The 25,143-nt window shown below is 42.2% G+C and overlaps 1 protein-coding gene across 1 annotated transcript in view; it reads left to right on the top strand.

The window, feature by feature from the left end:
• The window catches only part of PTPN7 (protein tyrosine phosphatase non-receptor type 7), a 903,781-nt gene that overhangs the window by 491,374 nt on the left and 387,264 nt on the right, over window positions 1–25,143 (top strand). The gene's annotated exons all lie outside the window — the stretch shown is intronic.

The raw sequence follows: 25,143 nt of genomic DNA, 5'->3' as shown, positions 1-25,143 counted from the left end.
AATATATGTAAGCTTTAGTTTAGTGTTAGAAGTAGGATTTTGTTAAGTGTATGTATGTGGATTATTTATTTTGTTTGGGTATAGCTCCTTAATGTAGTTGTGCAATAGTTACGGACCTTAGGGTTAGGGTGCAGGTTAAGGTAAGTGCATACATAGTACTATATATGAGCTTTAGTTTAGGGTTAGAAGTAGAGTTTTGTTAAGTGTATGTATGTGGATTATTTATTTTGTTTGGGTAGGTAGTATGTAGCAGGCGGTGGGGTTGGCCAACTATGCCGATTCGACATTTTGAATTTCGCGGTTGAGGATGTTTTCATGGTTCACTTAATATGTGTCGACGTTTCCTTATTCGCGTATGTGAGGTTTCACGGTTTTGATATAGACCCACAAAGTTTACAGTCATTTAGAAGAAAACTCAGTTATAGCAATAGAGCAAAAGAAAGTCATGTGAATCATTTGTTGTTAAACAAAGTCATAATGGAGAACTATAAAAAGGGGTAGAATCTAAGTATGGCATGGATAGACTACAGAAAAGCATCTGACAGTATTCCACATTCATGGATAAAAAGAGTGCTTAAAAATATATAAGATACACCCTACAGTGATCGATTACATTACAGTGAATATGAAACAATGGCAAATCACTTTGCAGTTATGCCATGATAAAGTACAAATTATTATTCCAGGGATAAAAATTCAAATGGGTGTATTCCAAGGTGACTGTCACTGTTGCTGTTTTGTCTTGCCCTTAACCCATTATGATGTCTACTTAACAGATTAGGTCATGGCTACAATTTGGCTCAAAGAAAACAACAAACAGTAAAGGCTTCTCATCTTCTGTTTTGTGGATGATTTAAGACTTTATAGCTCATCAGATAAGGAACTGAAAGCACAACTGCAAGTGGTCAAAGCTTTTCTAGATGACATAAGAATGTTATTTGGTCTTGATAAACATGCAAAAGCAACCTTTAAAGCAGGAAAGCACAGCACCAAGAAAACATCAGTTTGGGGCAGGAATGTGATATAAAAGAACTTGAGCAAGAGGAAGTGTATACGTAAATATTTGGGAACTGATGAAGAATTAACAGTAAAGCATGAACAAATCCGAATAAAACTTAGGAATATTTTAGAAGACTAAAATTAATATTGAAAACAGCATTGACATCTAGGAATAAAGTGCAAACTATACATCAATTTGCTCTTCCTGTCCTAACTTACAGTGTTGGAGTGATTGACTGGCCCCAAAAGGTGTTGGATTGGTTGGACAGGAAAACAAGAAGGATGCTTCATGCTCATCAAATGATTTATAAAAATAAGTGTATACCAAGACTATATATGCCCCATTCTGAAGAAAGTATGGGCCTCCTTAAAACTGATTACATGTATAGATCTGCAATTGTGGGACTGCATATATATCTGCTGAACTCATAAGACCCAAGTATAGTGAAAATTTTAAAACATGAGAAAAATAAGTCTAAGATGACCTTTCTGCTTATTTTAGCAGAAGCATATCTCTGTCAAGTGGGAATGGAAATCAAACCAGAAGTAAATAAAAATCAGGTAGCAGCTAAATGTGCCAAAAACAAAAGAAAGAATATAAGGTAAAGGATCAGATGAGAAGGCAAGAAATATGGAAAATGCATAAATACGGTTGCAAGTATAGAAAACTCTTGGAACAACCTCAGACTGATCAGGATTGAACGCAGGAATGATTAAGGAAAGGTGAATTTAAACCAAAAGAGAGTGGACTACATACATGGTTTACAAAGTCCATTGAACATGTGGGAGAAACAGAAAAATGTAGGTTTTGTAAAACCAAATTGGAAACAGTCACACATCTTGTTGCTGCTGATCTGGGTATGTGCTCCTAGCATCCACACCTAGACTTGGCTTAGCATCCTAGATCCTTTCTTGCCACACTATGAATGTTGGTATCTTCAGTACCCAGAAGGACCGTATACTGAAAGGCATAATAATATGACAAGACTGTTGCATTGAGGATTGTGCAAACATTATAATATTGAAGTAGCTGAAAAACACTGGAAATATGAGCCACAAAGCACTATAGAAAATGATGAAGTTTATATCACATGGGAATCACCCATTACCAACAGTTCAGAAAATAGATGCGAGAAAATCAGATATAGTAGTAGTCCATGAAAAGAAGACAAAAGTAGCACTGATCATTGAAATTGCTACGCTCAGTGACTACAGTGTCTTACATACAAAGGAACACATAAGTCATAAAATACCAGGATTTGCAGGCAGAAGTGAGGGCAATGTGGAAGAAGGATACCCAGACAGTTCCAACAGTAGTAAGAGCAAGGGGTTTTATAAAAAGAGTTTATAATCGTACTTAGATATGTTACTGATACATGTAACTCTATATGAATTTCAGAAGGAGTCATTACTGGGCACATTGCGGGTGCTGAGAAGCGCACTTCTGGCTAACATCAAAGACTGAAACAATACTAAATTCATAGACTTTAATCATATTTTGAATTAGGAATAGCATCCAGCCCCATCATGGTATTAGAAACCCAAAAGAATTGGAGAAATTAAGAAAGTGTCTATTTCGAAAGCAGAATTAAGAAGACAGAGTGCAGAAAATGTACCTTCTGACTCAACAAAATCAGACAGCACCTTACCAAGGTTACTCAGAATAGACAAAAGGTACTTAATCGTATGGGTTTGATAATTTATAGCTATAAATTCTAAAGTGGTCGATGATTACACTTTTTTGCTGTATCAATTGATAGTGCTGCTGTCTTTATATATAGGCAAACATTTGAGGAAGAAAGGAGCTTAGAAGGCTTTTCAGTAGAAAGAATATTCACAAATGGAACAGAAGTAGGGTTCTTATAGAAGAACTTAAATGAATCTCGCAGCTTGGAAAACTTGTCAGACTTCAGGATAGTATTTATACATTATTTATTATCCATGGACAGGATACTATTTACCATTACAGGATGTCAGGCTGCTGCATCCGTCTCCAATGGCAAGTTGCTAGCACATTACCAGTTGTGTATTTTCAGAAATGCATTTGACAACTGATCCAAGACTGGGACATTAACTGTTGTGTTTTGGTCCCCTAGTAACATTTCTAGGGTGGTGGTTACTTTGGCAGGATGAAAGCTGTGAGGAATAAGACAGTCTTGCCAGCCTTCTCTTGGAATTCAGAGTGCGTGTGCACAATTAATAATTTAATATGGGTACTGAAGACACCAACATTCACAGTTAGTGAGAAAGCACTTAGAATGCTAAGCCAGGTCTAGGTGTGGATGCTAGAAGCACATACCAAGATCAACAGTCCATATTCCCTATATGTGCATGAGGCCAGGTTGTATTTGGTCCATCTTTTACTGAACAAAATTTGTGTGCATCTTTTTTACTTTATCCTGTTGGGTGCCAGTAATGTGACTCAAGAAACCATTCTTGCATTCCTTTGGTAGCCATCAGACCTATTTGTGGGCAGCAGATAGTATCCAAGGACTGTAGCCCCTGTTCTTCACATATGGTGTTAATTTGGTTGACATTGGTAGGATTCAAATATTTTCTGCTTGGCAATCAAGTTCCCTTGCCATGACCTTGATTGGCAGGGGAGGGAATCGAATCCTATCAATGGTAGAACTGTTGTGACGCACTTATTACTTTCACGTACTTCAAAAGGAGACTGAATACACTCTTTAGTCTTCCAAGATGGCTTACCTTCATCAAAAATCTGAAGTGTTCAAGGTCCTTATATTTCTGAGATGAAGGCACTGACCATCAATTCAAGGTTATGCCCTTTGGTTTCAACTCTGGTCTAAGGTATTATGCTGGTGCATGTCTATCCCTCAACGGAGCCATTATCTTCTCTCAGTTTGGATGACTGCTTCCTTTCCTCCTTCCATGGGAGCTCATTGGTCACAGGTGGTCTCTGCTCAGATCGCTTCATTTCCTTGGGATCACAGATAACCTTGTAAAGTCCATCCTGGAGCCGACCCAAGCTCTATTTTTCATCAAATGCACCCCACATATGATTTCATGTCAAGCTATTTTGCTTCAAAACAAGTTACTGGCCCTGCAGAAATAAGTAGTGTGATGAACTTGAGATATTGCAAGCTATGCAGGAGAAGTAGGGCAGTGGATGTGCAATATATGCCAGCACAGCTACCTGGAATTTTGTAAAGAATTATATGTCATTTGTATATCAAACTGATTTGTACAGATGCTTGTGTTGAAAAAATGTATTTGTAAAGCTGCTTGTGTTAAAAATGTAACAACAGTGTGCTCTGGTGGACAGAAAAAGACATATACATGTATTATTGTAACTGTTTAAATTTATTTGTTTTAACAGAGGATACTGGAAGAGAAGAGATTCACCTCAATCCACCTAACTTTGAAAATAGTTTGAAATTAAATTACTTGCTTAGGCCATAAAGATTGCATCTTACAGCTCTCAATGCAGCCAGACACAAAAAGTCTGTAATAAAAAGCTTTCTTTATTGTCTTTAGGGTGAACTAATTGCTACTCTGGAAGGATGGAGGTTTGAAATTGTTTTATGACTTCCAGAAGCTGCAACAGATCTGAGCAAAACTCTATGTGTGTGTATTATTGACACATATGTGCTACATCCTGGCAGTTTTTAACAATAGGGGTAGCATGGGAACCAGAATTCAGATGGCCAGATGTATGTGATGTCATTCTGTAATCTAGGACAAAAATTATATTTAATACTAGTTGAGACTGAAGTCTGAGAGCACTCTGTTTCTGGAACCTGACAAAGAAGGACCCCTCACCTATTTCATCTTGCCTTGCTCTAGTAAGTGAACCAGGGAACAGTAATTCTTTAGATCAGTCAGGAAAATATAGTGAGATTAGTTAAGTACTGTGTTTCTGTATCTGTGTGAATCTATTCATCTGTGTTATGTTAATAAGCATTCCGGGAATAACAAGTACGGAAGACTTTCCCCCACCACGGAACTTGTTTTAATAAGGTCAATATCCACTAAAATACCTTGCCACCTCTAAACCTAACAAACTGGGTCCAAAAAAGCACTGTTGAATGTCCCCATAACTCCCGTTTGTAATCTTTTTATGCTGATAAGCATTAGGTTGGAAGGGTTAGACTTTCCTTTAGCCTTCTTTCTTCCCCAATTCAGGTAAAAACAGCATGCTTTCTACTATTCAATCAGACGAGCGTAGTGTGCTCTGCACCTCCAAACAGTGCATTTCTCAATAAACTAAGTGATACAAGCGTGCTACAAAAAGGAATTGGAAAACGGACTCTCTGCATTGTAAATTGAGAAGCAGGCAGGGAACCGTGTAGTTTTTAACAGTAGGGCCTAGGAACAGAGTATTGGGCATATAAAAAGAAACAAAAAAGTGTACTTGTAACTCATTTAACAGTAGTGCTTAGGAACAGAGTATTGGGCATATAAAAAGAAACAAATAAGCCTGCTTGTAACTCATACCTGCACATGCTGCCTCTAGGCATCTGCTTTACTGGTTTAGCCCTGCTTCGCTCGCTCCACACCCCACCCTGCCCCCATATCCTACCCACCCCTGGTAGTACTACATTTGTAGTACCACTGGCACGCCCCCTTAATTAGCTAACCAACTACATGTGCTCCTAGAGCCCAGCAAACTCCTAGCACAATAATACACCCTTTCTCCACCCCACTATCCATATTAACCCACCCATAACTATTCTATTCTCTCTTATCTTTTATCCACCACATACACTCAATACAGACCCTACCTTAGTAATTTACTATGACTACAGCTAAAACACTAATTATCACCTAAGCTCCTATGAATATGTACAGCATCTTGAAATCTAATACCCAAACTCTCAAACAGACACCAACCCAGCATTTAATACGTTTATCCACCACATAACCACCCTCTCTCCTAATTCCTCGCCCCCCAATTACCATCACCCGACTAAATACCGTTACATTAGCTTAAAAACCAAAAGCTATGAAAAAAAATCATAAACAAATTTTTAAGACTCATAAGCAACTTAAAAATTAATCTAATGAAGGATGCAGACATCCACCCCAACCCTGGCCTATCCACAACAGTTGACCCAACCGCGCTATCTAACAACCCACTGTGTACTACCCAGATTGACAGGCTTCCAAACTCATTTCTGGTCTGTCATCTGAACATCAGACACCTAAACAACAAGATCCATAGCCTACATGGACTCTTAGTTGTTCACTCCCCCGATATCCTCTGCCTCACAGAAACCTGGCTAAATGCAATAACCAAAGATAATGAAATAAACCCCTCCCCCCCACAGTACAACATCCTTAGACTGGACCGGATCTCCAGGAAAGGTGGCGGGGTAGCTGTACTATACAAGTCTACCCTAACAATAACAATTGATACCCAACAGCCACCCCAGTTTGGCAATGCAGAAATTCTCATCACCAAACTAATAATAAACAAAAATAAATGCAGATACATTGTCTGCATTTATATTCCACCCAGCAAGAATGATAATACTCTATAAAATATCTTACATTGGCTAGCTTCTACCTATCCCCAGGAAACCATTGTCTTGGGGGACTTTAACATTGATTGGAACACCTGTTCCTCTGAAACTCCCTCCACCCATTTAAACCTCCACGGGTTTACTCAGATCATTGCCACCCCCACCAGATTTAGCAAAAATACAGTCAAAGATAGTATCTTTCATTGGATACTTATTAACAGCCACCCCCAAAAGTACAAGTCAGGTACATTATCTGATGATTTACGTGATCACTGCCTTACCTACATTATTAGGCTGAAAGCCAACAATCCCAACCAGCCCACCTACAAAACTATAAGAAATGTCAGGAACTTTAACCTTGACAACTTCCAAAATGAACTCAAAGCATGTAATTTGAATGTCTTGAAACGACTCCCATTACAAAAAGCAGTTGAGTACTTCAATACAAGATTTCTTTGCTATCCTTAACCACCATGCTCCTACCCGTACCATCTGTGTAAAAGCCTCCGTTGCACTGTGGCTATCTAAAGAAACAAAAAACAAAATTAAACTAAGAAACAATGCCTGGGCCAGGTGGCATGTCACCAAAGCCCCTATGGACCAAGTAAGATACCGGCAGCTAAGGAATCAGATCAAAAAATATGTCATTCTAGACAAAGAAAATCACTAAACCCTCCTACAACAAAAATATCAGCTAAAACCTCAAAAGTTCTGGGCTGGTATTAACCAATATTCTCCACCCAGGCTGTTCTGCCACTCCTACCTCATCAGCTGCCCTTGATAAATCCCCTCTAGAAATTTCAAACAGCTTCACCTCCTTCTTTACTGAAATTATCCAGTCTCTAGCTATCCATCTCACTCCATCGGACATAAACACCAGCTCTGGCACATCTAGCCCTGATCCACCCAGCACCCAACCCACATTTACCTTTCAAACCGTACCTAGCAACCTGATCCGGACCTTACTCAAAAAGCTAAAACCTACTACACTAGCTGCCGACCACCTCCCAGCTGAATATCTTCAAAAAGCAGCTGATGCCATAGCACTTCCCATTTCTATCCTGATCAACAGATCCATCTCAGAAGGATCCATCCCAGCAGTATGGAAAATATCACATGTTATACCTCTCCATAAAGGAGGAAGTTCCACAGAATTATCTAACTTTAGACCTATAGCCATTCTTTCACCACTAGATAAAATCATGGAAAGATGCATACACAAACAAATCATGCACTTTCTTATTCAAAACGGAAAGCTCGCCAACTCTCAGCACGGCTTTAGGCCATTCCACAGGACCACCACGGCTCTTCTATCTTTCTCTAATGTCATCAGTCTTCATCGTAACAACAACAAACTATCTTCAGCACCCTTCCTAGATCTCTCAAAAGCTTTCGATATGGTCAACCATCAGCTACTGCTCAATACCCTACAAACCATCGGTTTAGACCAACAAGCAATACAGTGGTTTCACTCCTACCTAAACGATAGACAGCACACTGTCTTATGGCAGAGCACGCTGTCATCCCAACTTCCTCTAACTCTAGGTGTCCCACAATCCCCTTCTTTTCTCCATCTTTATCAATGATCTGCACACCACCATCCCAGGAGCCACCTGCATCCAATATGCAGATGACTCAATGCTAACATGTTCCGCCTCCTCTCCTACACAACTTCTAACCCTCACCTAGACCACTTTCAGCATGGTAGAAACCTGGCTAGCTAATCGCTGCCTGCTTCTAAATCCTAACAAAACCAAGCTACTACTTTTCTCCCCTAACCATAGAATTTCTCCTCCTTCCTTCAACATCAAATCTAGCAATGACACCATTATCTCCCCTGATGACCATACAAAGCTTCTAAGCATAATAATAAACAACAACCTTAAATTTGATAAACATGTAAATCACACTATTAAGTCTGTCAACAAAAAACTTGTCTCCCTGTACAGAGCCAAACCTTTCCTCAACCCCAGCTAAGGTAGCTATTGCAAGATCACACCTCCTCTCTACCCTTATGTATGCCTCCCCTGTACTCACCAACCCTATCCAAAACCGATCTCAACAAATTATCAGGATGTTACAATCATATAGCCAGATTCGCTACTGGCATGGCTTTTAGGACCCATCATTACCAGAACCTCAAAACACAGGGATGGCTAGAATATCCTACCCTTCTACAGTTCAACTAGCTTATAGTGGCACATAAAATACTCCATCAACCTGATAACACCCCTGCCCTCAAAAATATTCTCACCCCTCATAGTGCCCCCAGGCCATTACCCTTAGCTGATAAACTGTTGATACTGACCCAAAAATCCAACAACTCTGCAGACGATGCTACATTTGCCAACTCAACTGGTAAAATCTGGAATCTACTCCCTACTCCCATTACCAAGGAAACCTCACTACCCCTATTTATAAGAGAACTCACAAAATACCTCACATCTCATTGGCTGTGCTTTTGTTCTAAACCTAACAACTTCACTAATACATGTCTTGCTACCCAACCTGCTGTTTAGCCAAGTATCTATGCCTCATAGCATTTGAATGTCTAAGCATTGTGAATTATGAAATTATGAAATCTGACTGTATTCTATGTTCACATTTTCTGATACGTCTCTGCCAATCAGCTGTAAGTCTACACATTGTGTATATTGATATCTGCCTGTATTCTTTGTCTATATTTTTCTAAACATGTCTGCCTGAGTTTATCACTCAGTGATGTATGTACTGTCTCTTTTTTGGTATGTAGAGCTTTTCTCCTCAGGCCGCCACTGAAAATGGACACACATCCCGTTGGACTAGCCCAGTCAAAAATGTAAAATAAAAACCAAAATAAAATAATATTTCCTCCGTTTGAAACTCTGGTGTTTATTGTAAATAGACATTTAGTATTTTCATGTTCTTTTATTATTATTTATTTATTATTAAATATATTTAAACTTTTCACTGAGGCTGGTCCTTTAGAGAATATGTTAATCTCTGAGAATACTTATATATATTTGGTGACTCTGTGCACACTCATGAAAGCCTTACTGCACTGACCAAACACTATCATTTGTATTAATACTAATTTTACTCAGTATAATTGGGTACCCTTGCAAGAGCCTTACAGTAGCTGGCTTTGGAGTGTCTGGTGGCAGTGTTACTACCTTATGGTCAGGGTGGAAGGGGGCATAGCTAGTAAATCTGTGCCAGCCTTTCCCAGGTGTGTGTGTGTGTGTGTGTGTGTGTGTGTGTGTGTGTGTGTGTGTGTGTGTGTGTGTGTGTGTGTGTGTGTGTCTGCAAATCAAATCTCCAAGAGTGTATCAGCTGCTTGGATCTGGGACTTGAAGCACTGGTTTGACAAATAGGGTGCTGGAAGACATGGCTTAGACACTTGGCTGAGAACTCAACTCCACACCTGTGCCAGTGAGGAGTCTTATTGGGGTCCAGGGGAGAGAGACAGAGAGAGAAACCCAAACCCCGGACTGAGTGTGTTCCCTGTGTGCTCTTAAGGGAAATTGTGCTTGATGCAGAGAACAGCATCTGGAAATACTGGGTGTATCCAGTTTTGTTCCAAGTGAATGTCCCTTTCCAGTGCCAGTGGTGAGGATTCAGACTCCTTGATTACTGGCCCAGAGTGGGGATGTCGCAAGTAGCCATAATTCATTCATCTTGGTTTATATTGTTGGTTCATTGTCTCAAAATGCTAGGTCTCAAAGCAGAGGCAATTATTCTATCTTGTGCATGACTGTCCATGAAATATTTCCAATGCAATAATCAGGTCCAGTGGTCCCAAAATCTTTACCTTCTATCCCATGAGATTAAAATACTGAAAGCTTGCAGATCCCACCTTTGTATTGTTTGAAATACAGCATATACCTCAGGCACTGATCACCACAGACTCCTCAAGCACTGATCACCACAGATACATCTGGTGTAAGACAGAAGAGGGACTACAATAGCCAAATGGTCAAGGGCAACTAATCATCTCATGAATCTCATTACATATGAAGGTGTTTGGTCTTTCAGGATTTCTACTTTCAAACGGTCATAACTTTACATTCTGACATGATCACTTCTCATTTTTCATTCTCTTTATTACTTTTATCATCTAACATATAACTTTTAACTTTTACCATTTTCTTTCATTTCCTAATTTCCCTGTACAACCTTTGTTTCTACATCCCATGGTAATACTAATCATCAGACTTTATCCCCATCTGTTAATGGAAAAAAAGTCTCAATACTGTGTGTATATAAACATATATATATATATATATATATATATATATATACATATATATATATATATGGATCCCTATCATATGATAGAAACCTCATTTGACTGAGACAGTAAGACTGAAATTTCAAAAAACTGAAAAGTCACTTGACTGAAACGCTTAAGACTAAAACCCATAATACTTAATTTCAACATACTAAATTTTAAACTGGACCATCTAAAACCAGACTAGGTGGGGGCTACGCCCCCCACACACCCCTATCTATATATACTAACTCCAGGATTGCAATACAGTGGGGAAAAGGGCATAGTAATGGCAGTGTGTAGACTACTGTAAGGTAAGTGAAATGTATATGCCCTTTGCCCTACTGTAGTGCAATCCTGGAATTAGTATATATAGTTAGGAGGGGTTTGGGGGCACAGTCCCCACACCTAGTCTGGTTTTATATGGTCCAGTTTACAATTTAGAATTTTGAACTTCAGTATTATGGGTTTCAGTCTTACAGGTTTCAATCAAGTGACTTTTCAGTCTTTTGAAAATTCAGTCTTATGGTCTTAGTCAAATGAGTTTCAGTCAAATGAGGTTTATTGATGTATATATATGCACTGATGTAGTTATCAGCCCAGATCTGAGGAAGTTTTTGAAACGAAAACGTACTTGCATTTGGAGCATTAGTGTGATTTCAGTGTTTTTCCTGTGAAGCGAATGCTTGGATTAAACTATTTTAACAGCTGAAAATCTTTGTTCCTTGGCGTTTTTATCCTGTGGACTTCTGTGGACTACACTGTTAAATCAACAACTACAAGGCTTGACTAAATTGTCCTGTCCATAAGCTTCATTGTGTTTTCTTCCAGGGCCTTGGTAGATGGTTTTTTAGTTACTTTTTTGACCTGTTGGCAGTTTTTGGTGATTTACTAGTTTTCCTTTGCCATGGAAGGCAACACGAGCATGGATGGGGATGGAACTGACCAGCGCGATACTATTGGCCAAACAAGAAAGCTGATAGGCCAATTGTCCCAGCTGATCGATTTGCTCACACCCTTGAGCCAATCCTTGGTGGAAATTTTGAGCAAAAGACAAGGTAGAAACAAACCGGATAAGGAAAATTGTAGAAGACTAAGGCGCTGTGACAACGGTGCCCCACTAGAACCTAATGCTGGTTCCTCTAGTACACACGACAAAATGGACTTCCAATGGACACCATTAGTTTTGAGGCCAGCTGCTACTGTGGGGCACTCCAACTCCAGTTCGGAAGTACCTGTGCAAGGTGAACGGGAGAGATGCCCAACCACAAAACATGTGGTCACAATAACTTCAATCTCAAAGAATGGCTACAGGTTAGTTTTTCCTCTAATTTCAAGGACAAAAAAAGCAAACCTAAGCCAATTAATGACTCTTTCAAAAATCAGTTGGACAGATTTGAGAAACTATTGTACAAATATAAATCACTTGATGTTGAAAATAGCTATTTAAAAGAATGTATTTCAGAGAATATTGTGCCGAAGGGTTTGAAGTTATGTAAATACCCGAACAATGTTGTACCTGGCAGTACATTTCATAAAGAACTTATTGCTATTTTTAATAGATGTGGGCTGGATGTTTTAAAAGCTATGACTGATGAAAATAACCGAGTAAAAAGTGACCTAATGAAAGAAATTGATATTTTAAATGACACCATTAAAACGGACCTTATGTTCAGAATTCAGGAAGACAGAGAGAAATATTTTAAGATCAAAAGTGGTATTGATGGTCAGTGTAATGACTTGATTCAGAGAAAAATAATGAAATTGGAAAGGGACTTGATAGAATACAAAAATAATAAGAAGTTATGTACTCACCATAACGTTCCATCTGAGTAGGTATCTTCATTTGTCTGCAACCTTTGGGATACGGATCCGATCTCGGATCCGAGCCGGCAACTTCTACCACAGCATAGATCCGAGCTCCTAGCTCCTCCCTTTACCCATAATCCCCTGCCAACCCTGACTGACCTCAGATCAAGTTTGCCCCATATAACAACTTGCTAGTGTGTCCCGGAAGGGACTCATGTAAGACAACTCCTACTTAGAATCATATTGGTCAGGGGGAAGGCGGGTGGGATGGTTGGAGACAAATGAAGATACCTACTCAGATGGAACGTTATGGTGAGTACATAACTTCTTAATCTGAAGTAGGCACTTCATTTGTCAGCAACCTTTGGGACAGAGTCCACAGCTACCTAAATCTTGGGTGGCCTTCATGGAAGGATATTCCGGAGCACTGCAGAGCCAAAGGACGCCCTACCTCTGGAGACAACATCCAGTTTGTAATGGCTGATAAAGGTATGGGATGAAGCCCAAGTGGCTGGGGAACAAATATTATCCAGGGGAACCCTAGATCTAAAAGCAGCCGATGTAGCAACGGCCCTAGTAGAATGAGCATGGACTCCCTGAGGTGCAGGCCTTCCCGAACTCTGATATGCTAAGAGAATACAACTAGCTATCCATCGTGACAGGGTAACTTTAGAAACCGACCTGCCTAGGTTGGTTTTGGCAAAGGAGACAAACAACTGGTCGGATTGTCTATGACCAGCCGTTCGATGAATATAAAAGCGCAGTTGTCTGTGCACGTCCAAAGAATGCAGCTTATATTCTCCTTTGTTCTGATAGTTGGGGAAGAACACGGGAAGATTAATAGATTGATTAATGTTTGCTTCGGAAGATACCTTAGGCAGAAAAGACGGATTGATCCTGAGGTAAACTCTATCCTGATGGAAGGTCAAATACGGTGGTTTGACACAGAGAGCCTGAAGTTCAGAGACTCTTTTAGCTGAAGTAATGGCCACCAGAAAGGCCGTTTTCCAAGAGAGGTATTTGAGATCAACCGTGGCCGCCGGCTCGAAAGGGGGGCTTGTCAAGGCCTGTAGAACTAAAGATAAATCCCATGGGGGTACTACCTCCCTGACAGGAGGTCTGAGGAGGAAGGTACCCTTAAGCAAAGCTTTACAGAGCTTGGAGGTAATAAGAGGGCCAGACTCATGCCCTACATGATAGTGCGAAATCGCTGCTAGTTGCACCTTGACTGTAGAACAGCTAGCCCCCTGATGAAAAAGGGTAGTTAGAAAATCCAAAACCGATGTTAAAGGCGCTGTAAAAGGATCTAAATGATGGTGCTCAGCCCAGATGGAAAAGCGTTTCCACTTACTCTGATAGACCTTTCTGGTGGATGGCTTGTGTGCTGCTACTAGAATGGCTTTGACTGGTGAGGAGATTCCGGGAGTCCTTATCAAGAGTGGAACTGGAGCAACCAAGCCGTCAGCTTGAGGTTGACCAGGTTGGGGGTCGGAAGACCCAGGGGGTGAGTAATGAGATCCGGAAGAGGATCCAAAATCCAAGGCGGATGAATCAGGTGAGACCATAGGTACGGGAACCACATCTGATGAGGCCAGAATGGGGCAATGAGGATCATCTTGCTCCCCAACCGACTGGCTTTCTGTAAAAGTTTTAGCATCAAGGACAGTGAAGGGTAAGCGTAAAGAAGACCGGGAGGCCAAGCATGTACTAGAGAGTCTCTCGGGGTCTCCCCCAGAGGGGGGATTAGGGTGAAGTAACTGTTGAATTTGGTATTTGAGGGAGAGGCAAAAAGATCACAACAGGGTTGCCCCCATTGGGCAAATATTTGCTCTGCTACTAGAGGACTGAGAGACCATTCGTATGGAGTCAGGATTGTACGACTGAGCCTGTCTGCTAGGATGTTGGACCGTCCCGAATGTGCGTTGCAATGAGAAAGCGGTTGGTGGATATCGCCCATTCCCACACTCTCATGGCCTCGCGACAAAGAGGATAAGACCTGGTTCCCCCCTGTTTGTTGATGTACCAGACCACTGACATGTTGTTGTCTATATGTACCACAATCGTCCCAATCGGAAGAAGGTCGTGAAGTGCCCGCAACGTCAAAAGCACCGCCCTCATCTTTAGGACATTGATATGCAAGGAGGTCTCTATGTCGTTCCACGTGCCTTGGACCGTTCTGCCTGAATAATGCCCCCCACCCCACCCCAGGCGAGAAGCGTCCGTGGTCACTGTGGCGATGGGAGGAGGCATCAAGAATGGACGTCCCGTGTGGAGGCTCGGGGACTGGAGCCACCACATGAGCGACCTTCTGCAAGTCCTGTTTAGGGGAATGGGATGGTACAGAGGGTTGCGAGACAGGGACCATTGCACCTGAAGGGTCCACTGCAGGACCCTCATATTCAGATGGGCCAAGGGCAGCAGAGAAATTGCTGCCGCCATGGACCCTAGAGCCCTCAGGAACAATTCCGGCGGTGGAGCTTGAAGTTGGAGGATGGCCTGTACATGCATCCTCAGGTTCTGAAGCCAATCTGGAGTCAGAAAAGCAAGCATTAGTTTGGAATCCAGTCTCGCCCCTATGAAATCTATTACCTGTGTAGGAGCCAGAAAGGACTTTCCATGTTGACTGTCAATCCTAGACGTGAAGCAAGATTGAGGAAGTAATCCCTGCATGAACAGAGCAGATGCCTTGTAGGGGCGGTAAGGAGCCAGTCGTTCAGGTACGGAAAGACCTGAATTCCCTGGAGTCTCAGGTGGGCCGCTATTGCCGCTAAGACTTTGGTGAACACCCTGGGGGCTGAGGTGAGACCGAAGGGGAGGGCCCTGAACTGAAAGTGACTGGCTCCCAGCCAGAAGCGGAGAAACCTCCTGGAGCGTCTGTCCACTAGAATGTGATAGTACGCATCCTTGAGGTCTATCAAGCACATCCAATCGTTCTCCCGTAACAGGAGGTGAATAGATTGCAGCATGACCATCCGGAACTTTTCTTTAGGTACTGCCAGGTTCAAGAGAGAGAGGTTAAGGATGGGCCTCAAGTCCCCCATCTTTTTTGGCACCAGAAAGAACCTGGAGTAAAACCCTGATCCGAGCTGATCTGGGGGGACGGTTTGGATGGCTCTTTTTTGTAAGAGCTGCTGAATTTCTGTAGCAGCCGCCTCCCTCTGACTGGGTGGTACGTCGGGGAGGCTTCTGGTTTCGGGGGTTACAATAAAGGGAATTTGGTAACCTCTGGATATGATGCGAAGCACCCAGCAATCTGTTGTTATGGACTCCCACATTGCTAGGTGCCTCGAAAAACGCCCCCCCCCCGACTGCCTCCAGAGTGGAGCAGCCGGGCAACCCCTCAGGGGTTCTGCGTGGGCCTCTCAGAGAAGGGTTCTCTGGACCCAAAATTCCTGGGACCCCCTCTGCCTCTAGGGCGGCGTCCTCCCTGTCCTCCTCTGCCACGAGAGGACTGGTTATCTGGAGCAGACTGGGATTGATGCGATTTCCGAAACCACATCTTCTTCTGACCCTTTTGGTTCTTGGAAAAGGACCTCTGGGGAGCAGAGAAGCGGATTCTGACGGCAGACAACATCTTCCCGTCTTTCTCGCTCTGGACTAAAGTGTCGCGAACGGTTTTGCCAAACAGAGCAGAACCATCAAAGGGGGCATTCGCGAATGACGCCTTAAAGGGTTCCGAGAAGTCACAATGTCGGAGCCAGGCTTGTCACCTCATGACCAGGCCGACTCCACCAGCTCTAGCGGCCCCCTCAGTGGCGTGAGACAAAAGCCGCATAGAGGTGTTAGAAATGGACCGTAGAGTGGACATTCGGGAGGAGTACAGTTGTTTATCCCCTTCCGACATGGACTCCGGGGGGAGGCAGCGTATTCTTTTATTAGATCCCACTGCATCCGGATGACGTGTGCCATATAGTTCAGCACCCTCATCGAGAAGGTTGCTGAACTGAAGGCCCGCTTCCCAAGGCGGTCCATTGCACGAGACTCCTTGCTCGGTGGGTGGACCGTGGGGATCTCCTGAGCCAACTGTCTCTTGGTGGCCGCCGCCACCAACATGGCATCCACAGGGGGACCTCTGCTCCAATGGGTTCTCTCTGCGGGGGCACTCAAGATACTGTCCGGACGCTTGGGGACTGGCTCTACAGTGTCCGGCTCCCTCCAAGCCCTGATGGCAATAAGGTCCACCAGGGGGTCGGGGGGGGGCACCCAAGAGGTAGATGGCCCTGCTTCGAACGCCTCTAGGAATACGGACTCATCGGAGGAAGACTTGGGGGCAGACCAACTCCCCCTGATCCTAAGCATTTCCATGATGTCTCCAAAGGAGACATCCTCGGGGGGTGACCTTGGGGAGCCTTCCCCTTCATCTAAGTCCATATCTTCCGTAAGGGATTTGGGGGAGTCCACGTGCCTCCTCTTACACTTAGACTTGTGAGGAACCTCCTCGGGGGGGCTGTCCGAGGAAGTCTCACCAGCAATGTCATGTTCCGAAGGAACACTCGGAGGCGCTGAAGCAGTCTGCCCCAAAGGCCGGGTGATGGGACCCTGGACCAGCTGAGAGGGAGTGCAGTGGGGAGCCGAAGACAGGACTGGATGTCCGGATGCACTCAACAGTGCCCTCTCCACCGCAGCGAAAGCCAAGGGGGAGCCACCCTCGATAGGATCCGAGAGTCGACTCCCACCCGGATCCGAAGCGGGGACCAGACCCGAAGGACCCGCATACTCCGACAGGGACGGAGCCGAATGCACACCGAATCCCTCGGATCCGACAAACTTGAGGGAACAGTCGGAGCCGAAGTGCCCAGCACTGTCGGCTCCGACCCACCCCCGGATCCAACGCGGCTCAGCTCCGAATGCTCCAAACCCGGAAAACGGGTCGGAGAAGGAGCGACTGGAGCAAAGAATGGGGTTGAGCTCCCCCCCGGGGGGGGGGGGAGGCAAGAGCACTCCCATCTGCAGCTGGGCCTGGATGAGCCTCCTCATCATCTGGTCCATGTCTGCATCCGACATGCTATAAGTGGACCTCGAAGAGGCCACCGAGGTAGGCCTGGAGTGCCGCCTCAATGACCTTGACGAGGACCGGGTAACCCCCTCCTCGGGTCCCGGTGAGAAGCAAGGGGATCGGATCCGAGGAGGAGGCAATCCAGAAGCCCTGAAGGGAGAAGCCCGTTTGGCGGGTGGGACCTCGGCCCGCCGCTTATGGTGCTTTTCTCTCCGCTTGTCTTTCTTGGCCTCCCTCTCCTCCGGAGCTGAAGTGGGAGGTTGAGTCCCGAACGGAGAGAGGGGGGCAGGAGTGGCCGCCACCGAATGCTGGACAGCGGCCACAGAGGTACCGGAGGCTGGAGCCTGATCTGGGGGCAAAAGGCCCGCCAGAATCAGCTTCGACCTCTGGTCCTTAAGTGCCCTGTGGTTGAACGCCCCGCAAATTGCGCATCCAGAGGAGAGGTGTTCAACCCCAAGGCACCTAACGCACCGAGTGTGGCCATCCGCCGGTGAAAGCTTATGGCCACACTCGGTGCACTTAGAAAAAAATGGCTTTAGGGGCCTCTGACATTTTAAATAAAGGGAAAACACACTCACTAGGCCCCTATACACACCACACACACACTACGACCAGCGAGGAAGGGAGGAGAAAACGGATCACAAAAAAATAAAATTTAGTTAGCTAAAAAGGCTATACAGTACCTAACCACTCACTCTCACTCACAGCAAAGGAAAAAAAGGAAGAAAATAGCAATTTTCTTTTTCTCACAAAGTTTCGATCAACCAGGAGCTCAGGAACCTAACTTGTAGCTTGAAGCACGGCAAACTAGATCTGAGGTCAGTCAGGGTTGGCAGGGGATTATGGATAAAGGGAGGAGCTAGGAGCTCGGATCTATGCTGTGGTAGAATTTGCCGGCTCGGATCCGAGATCGGATCCGTATCCCAAAGGTTGCTGACAAATGAAGTGCCTACTTCAGATCACCAGTTACCCTATACCTAAGTATAGACCTAGGTCTTCTATAAATGAACAACCCAGTCTTAGTGAACAAAAAACACATAAACAACATCTAAGAAATGATGAAAGACTAGATGACCTGGATGAATTTAATGACTACCCCCCGCTGAGGAGGTCAGAGAGACTGAGGAACAGGAATGATTACCAACAAAATGAGTATTATACAAATTTTCGGGATGGAGCAAGAAGGAGGAGGGGGAGGTACTAAACATTGCTAGCACCACCAGCCCCATATTGGAAAAAGAAAATATTATTCAGGATGATAGTAACCCTTATAGATTTACCAAGGGTGACTTTAGTATCTATAATTTCAGTAATATCAAACTAAAGGACGAACACTTTAGCCTGTTATCCTAGGGTATTAAATTTATACCCATGAGAAGAGGTGAGCTTACTAAGACCTTATTAGACATAAAAGCATTTCTTAGAAAGGTTAACTTGCAAGTTCTTTTAAACCAGGAAATGGAAACACAATCAAAATCTAATAATCTAACAAAGAGGAGTATTTTCAACCCTACATTACACCCCCAAATTAAGAACTTTGAAAACATGGTAGAAAATGAGATTAGATCTAATTTTGACAAGGTTAGATACACCAGTAACTTGAATATGGAAGAAAATAATACTTTAACAGAGTTAAGAAAGGATGTCAACCTCAGAATCATGAAACCAGATAAAGGGGGTGGAATGGTCTTGATGGACACACTTCTCTACGAAGGGAAGATGAATGAAATCTTGAGGGACCCCACTAGATACACTGGTTGTTCTAGGAATGAAATATATATAGCTTACAGAAGGATTGACATATTCTTAGAAGACCTTTTTTTTCTGAGGGACTTATAGACAACAAAACACTGAGGTACTTAAAATTAGAAAAAACAAAAATTCTAATGATCTTTGGGATTCCAAAAACACCCAAAGATAGAAGGGATCCACCCCTAAGACCTATAGTATCTGCTGAAGACTCAAAAACCCTACCACTGGCCAAATATGTAGATTTAAAGTTAAAGAATATTTGGTTGAAACGTGACAATATTCTGAGGGACTCACGGGACTTCTTGAGAAGAGTGAGACAAGATATCTACGCAGATAATATTTCATTCCTTACTATTGACATTATTGATTTATTTTCCTGTATCCCTCATGAGGAAGGTAAAACAATGTTGGAAGAAATAATTTTTGAAGACGGCAGTTTAAGCCGAGATGAATGTATGGTTATTGTACAACTCATGGACCTGGTTTTAAAGTACAACTTCTTATACTTTAAAGGTGAAGCCATGGGTGCAGCGTGTGCACCTATGTATTCCAATTTAATTTTAGCAAAATGGGAGGAAAAATGGGTACTAAACTCGGGATACAACAAAAATGGTTGTTGTATAAAAGGTTCTTGGATGATATTTGTATTTTTTTTGGAACACATCAAATGAGGAAATTCAAGAATTTATAAACTACTTAAACAATAGTACGGATTTCCTAAGGTTCACCCACAATGTTGATGATGCCAGGTTAAGATACTTGGACATCGAGATTTATACAGAAAACAAGAAGTTTCATTCAAAAGTTTGCAGGAAAAATACGTATTCAAATTCCTATTTGCACTATGACAGTGCCCACCCCATTCATCAGAAAAGAAGTCTTGTGAGAGGGCAGTATATTAGGTCATCAAGAATGACATAAAAAACGGAATACTTTTTGGTGGAAATTAATATTTTGAACAATATGTTCAAGCAAAGGTGCTACCCACATTCCTTGATGGAAGACATAGAAAAGGAAGTTTTAGAGGGTAGAGCTGATAGATTTCAACCAACTGTAGGAAAAAGCGAAGTGGTTAATGAACAGACAAATAAGTTAGAGGACAATTTCAGTAGTGCTTTAGTGATTGAATTTAATGGAAGCTCCAACCTTATAAGAAACACAATGGTTAAGGAATGGAAAAGATTTTCCACTATTACAGATATAGACCAAATAAAAAATAAAAATGTTAAAATAGTTTACAAAAATGGGTGCAACCTTAAGAATTTGTTAGAAGGAAATGAAGCAGGGAACCTTAGAAACAGGAACCAAAGAAAAAAAGGGACATTTAAATGTGGACGCTGTGCTCAGTGTCCATGTATTACAAACAGGGAAACAGTGTTCCTTGAAAGTAGACAACTGGTTCTCCAGGGGAAAGAATACAGTAACTGTGAGGACAAAGGAATAGTATATTTGGCAAACTGTGGAATATGTCAAGCCTTCTATGTTGGGAAGACAGAACGAAAGTTGAAAAGAAGAATTTATGAGCACATGTACGAGATACAAAATAAAAAAGAGACCAATGCACTCTATAAACATAAGTTACAATGTGAACAGGCATATTATGAATTTTTTTGTACTGGAAAAAGTGAAATATAATGTTAGGGGTGGTTTATGGGAGGAAAGAATTGAGTACCGTGAGCTTTGGTGGCAAGTTACATTGCAAGCCAACAAGCATCCAGGACTCAATGAAAGTATTTCCATTGCCTCCCTCCTCAAATTAAGAGCTGTAAAATTATAGATCCCAAACAGGAATCGAATGTTCTTCCTTTACCTAATTATTAAGTTATTAACTAATTTCCATGTCAGGATTGCTATCTCAGCTTGTATTTCAACAATATATTTTTCAACATAAGATGATGAACTACACTGACGTCAAGAAACTGAAAGAATTTTTAAGAATGTTTTTAAAGTATTTGTATTTTGCATTTTTCACGTTATTCATTTATTTATTTAACATGAAGATTTTAAACATATTTGTATTAACATGGATAGTTGCTTATCACTGTATTGCTCTGAATTTTGTAAGCATGATTACAACAGTTACTTCATATAAATTCTGGGGCCAGAGAAATTTCTAGGAAGCATATATTCTTTATAATAGAAAATAGTAGTTCAACTTTATTCCACAAGATGGCATTGCATTAAAAGTTTTTTTAGAAAAGGTTTTAAAAGGTTTTACAGATTTTAAAGTTTAACATGTCCTCCCTGAGGTCACGTGGGTTTCCTCCGGGTGCTCCGGTTTCCTCCCACATCCCAAAGACGTGCTGTGCTGTAGGTGGATTGGACACTCTAAATTGGCCCTAGGTGTGAGTGTGTGCATGTGTGTGCCTTCTGTGGAAGGTTGGGCGCCGGGCTGGCAACTCGACACCGTAAAACTCCACTGCCAATCATGAGCAGACAGGTGATCCGCTGTGGCGACCCCTAACCGGGAAAAGCCGAAAGAAGAAGAAGAAGAGATTTTAAAGTTTAAATTAAAGTAATAAAAATGACTGTATCAAAAAGTTTGCAAACTTTTAGAGAACTGGTATGATATTTGATTGTTATCATTAGTACAATTAGGTCAATAGTACTTTTTATGCAAGAAATAATGCATTTAGAATGTGCTTTAAAAGTTTTCATGACATCATTTTCAATTATGCCTCATTTACTATGCAGCATGAGATTGGTGGTTTTAAATGTTAATTGATGTATATATATATATATATATATATATATATATATGCACTGATGTAGTTACCAGCCCACATCTGAGGAAGTTTTTGAAATGAAAACGTACTTGCATTTGGAGCGTTAGTGTGATTTCAGTGTTTTTTCCTGTGAAGCGAATGCTTGGATTAAACTATTTTAACAGCTGAAAAGCTTTGTTCCTTGGCGTTTTTATCCTGTGGATTTCTGTGGACTACACTGTTAAATCAACAACTACAAGGCTTGACTAAGTTGTCCTGTCCATAAGCTTTATTGTGTTTTCTTCCAGGGTCTTGTTATATGTTTTTTTTTTGTTACTTTTTTGACCTGTTGGCAGTTTTTGGTGATTCTATTCTGAAAAAGAGATGCAAGAAAATACAAAATGCCTGGAAGAGGAGCTGAAATGTATCAAAGTTATTACTGGAAGCCCAGATATGAAATCTTTTCCACTTACTTTTGTATGACTTTCCTGCAGAGAGCTTCTGTGAACAGGTCAAAATGTGAACGAATGCAAATGAAAACTTGGATTGTCTAGCCATCATGAAAAGTGGAGAAACAAAGAAGTTATGTCTTACCATAATGTTTCATCTGTGTTGTTCATCTTCATTCATTCATTATCGATGGGTTTTGCTTCCGTCCTGGGAACCGAGTCTGCCGTAGTAAAAAGCTTGCACCAGCCAGAAAACTCTCGAGCTAAGTCTTTACCCATAGTGCCCCTCTCCACATTACCTCAGATCGAATTTGCCCGTAAGGACAGGCCAGGTTACAGAAAGAAAAGGTGGAGGTTTTTTCTGAGCAATTCCCTTAGAATAAGAAGGGCCATAACTGAACCTCCAAGAGTCTTTAGGAGGGGGATGGTGGGGAGGGAGGGTTGTAATGAATGAATGAAGATGAACAACACAGATGGAAGGTTATGGTAAGACATAACTTCTTTATCTGATGTTGTTAATCTTCATTCATTCCTTACAGATAGGACAGAGTCCCTAGCTACCTTTTTTCCTGGGAGGCGTCTTGGAAGAATGTTCCTAAGTACCATTGAACTAAAGAAGGCTCTCCCTCTTGAGACTATATCCAATTTGTAATGTGTGATAAAGGTATGAGGAGAGGCCCATGTTGCTGCTTCACAAATGTCATGCATGGAAGCCCTTGCATAAAAGGCCACTGATCTTGTGGAATGTGCTTTGATCTTAGATGAAACAGAAACTTTGTTAATATGATATACAAAGGAAATGCAATCTCTCAACCATTTAGATAAGGTAACTTTGGATACTGATTTTCCCATTTTAGGACCAGAATAGGATATAAACAGTTGGTTAGATTTCCATATGGATTTTGTTCTGTCAAGATAAAAACGTAGCTTTCTTGGACATCAAGCAAATGCAAAGTGTACTCGCCCTTATTCGAAAAATTTGGAAAGAAGACTGGTAGATCAATTGGTTGGTTCATAGTTAAATCAGAAATAACCTTAGGCAAAAAGGAAGGATTAGTTTGAAGTGATACTTGTCCCCATGTAAGATTAGGTAGGGACATTTTGTACCTAAAACTTGCAACTGTGAGATCCTTCTAGCTGAAGTAATGGCCACCAAAAACAGAGCTTTCCATGACAGGAATTTTAAGTCACAGTCAGCCGCAGGTTCAAAAGGGGAGCTGTTTAAGGATTGAAGAACCAGGATCAAATCCCATGGCTCAATAGATTGTTTAAAGGGTGGCCTAATATGCGTAACACCCTTTTAAAAGGTTTTGCAGAGCCAATGAGAGATTAAGGAGGAGCCTTCAAACCCATTATAGAAATTGGAGATTGTTGAAAGGTGGACTCGAATGGAGGAAGCTGCAGCTGTGGATTCAAGGAAATTCGATAGGTAATCTAAAATTATGGGTATAGGTGCCAAAAAAGGATTCATGTCTTTCATACAAGACCAAGTAATGAATCGTTTCCATTTACTGAGGTACAGTTTTCTGTTAGACAGTTTATGAGAAGCCAAAAGAATCTGTCGAACCGGGGAGGATAGGTTGTTTTGCCTGGCAATCACTGGAAGTGAAGAAACCAAGCTGTCAGCTTGAGGCTCAATATATTTGGGTGAATCAAACCCTGTGGATGTGGCAGCAATTCTGGAATTGGATCCAGAATCCAAGGTTGATGAACTAAGTGAGGCCATAGAAAGGGGAAACAAATTTGTCGAGGCCAGTAGGGTGCAATGAGGATTACCCTGCATTTAAACTGAAGAGCTTTCTTATAGGTTCATAGGTAGGTACTCGGCTATCGGCCCAAGGGCCTAAGTAAGCCTAGCCAACAAAGTTCCCTGGCTTACTCCACCCAAGAAAGTTAATTTCCTGTGCCCCTGTCGAGCAGAGACACAGAAGTGATCCCTGGGGTGTATTTCCTATTTCCCATCCACTCATCAAGATTTTTCTTGAAGAGTGCTAACAAGGAACTTTGCTTGACATAGATGGGTAGTTTGTTCCAGAGTATAGGAAGTCTCTGCGACAGGACTCTATCCTTCCAGCATGCCCTGTTTATTGTGATGACAAAGGTTTGGGTCCCTAGAGCGTGTAGCTTGGAGGGATTGGGATTTCCTAAGGTGTAGCATGTCCAACAACCCTGTGTTTAACATAACTTTATATGTTAGGCAGAGATCTCCTCGGAGTAGGCAATATGCTACAGAGTAAAGCTGGAGTTTTTTGAGACAGTCAGTGTAGAGCATCTGTTTGAGGCCCATAATCCTCTTTATGAGGTACTTCTGTGGCCTTTCCAGCTGCTGCAGATGTCTTGTGAGGTACATTCCAAAAGGGGCGTTGTACTCTATAATGGGTCTAATGAGTGCCGAGTAGAGGGGAACAATGACCTCTTTTTTCCTGGATGAGAACCCTTTTGTGATGAGGTGTGCCACATAGAAGGATTTCCTGACTACTGTGGCGATGTGATTATCAAAGGAGAGACTACTGTCCACCTGGGTCCCGAGGTCTCTTGTCACACATTTGGTGTTAAGTAGACTGCCATTTATGTGGTAGCTCATGGCTACAGAGTTTTTACCAAAGGGGATGACAATGCACTTTTTGGAACGCACTCAGGTCACTCCACAACTTTACGAACTGTGGGATCAGACGAAGGGGGGGATAAGCATAAAGAA

Source organism: Protopterus annectens, chromosome 7.part0 (assembly GCF_019279795.1).
Source record: "Protopterus annectens isolate FY-2018-M chromosome 7.part0, PAN1.0, whole genome shotgun sequence".
Classification (NCBI taxonomy): Eukaryota; Metazoa; Chordata; order Ceratodontiformes; family Protopteridae; genus Protopterus; species Protopterus annectens.
The sequence above is the reverse complement of the archived record's forward strand: the minus strand, read 5'-3'. Positions and strand labels throughout refer to the sequence as shown.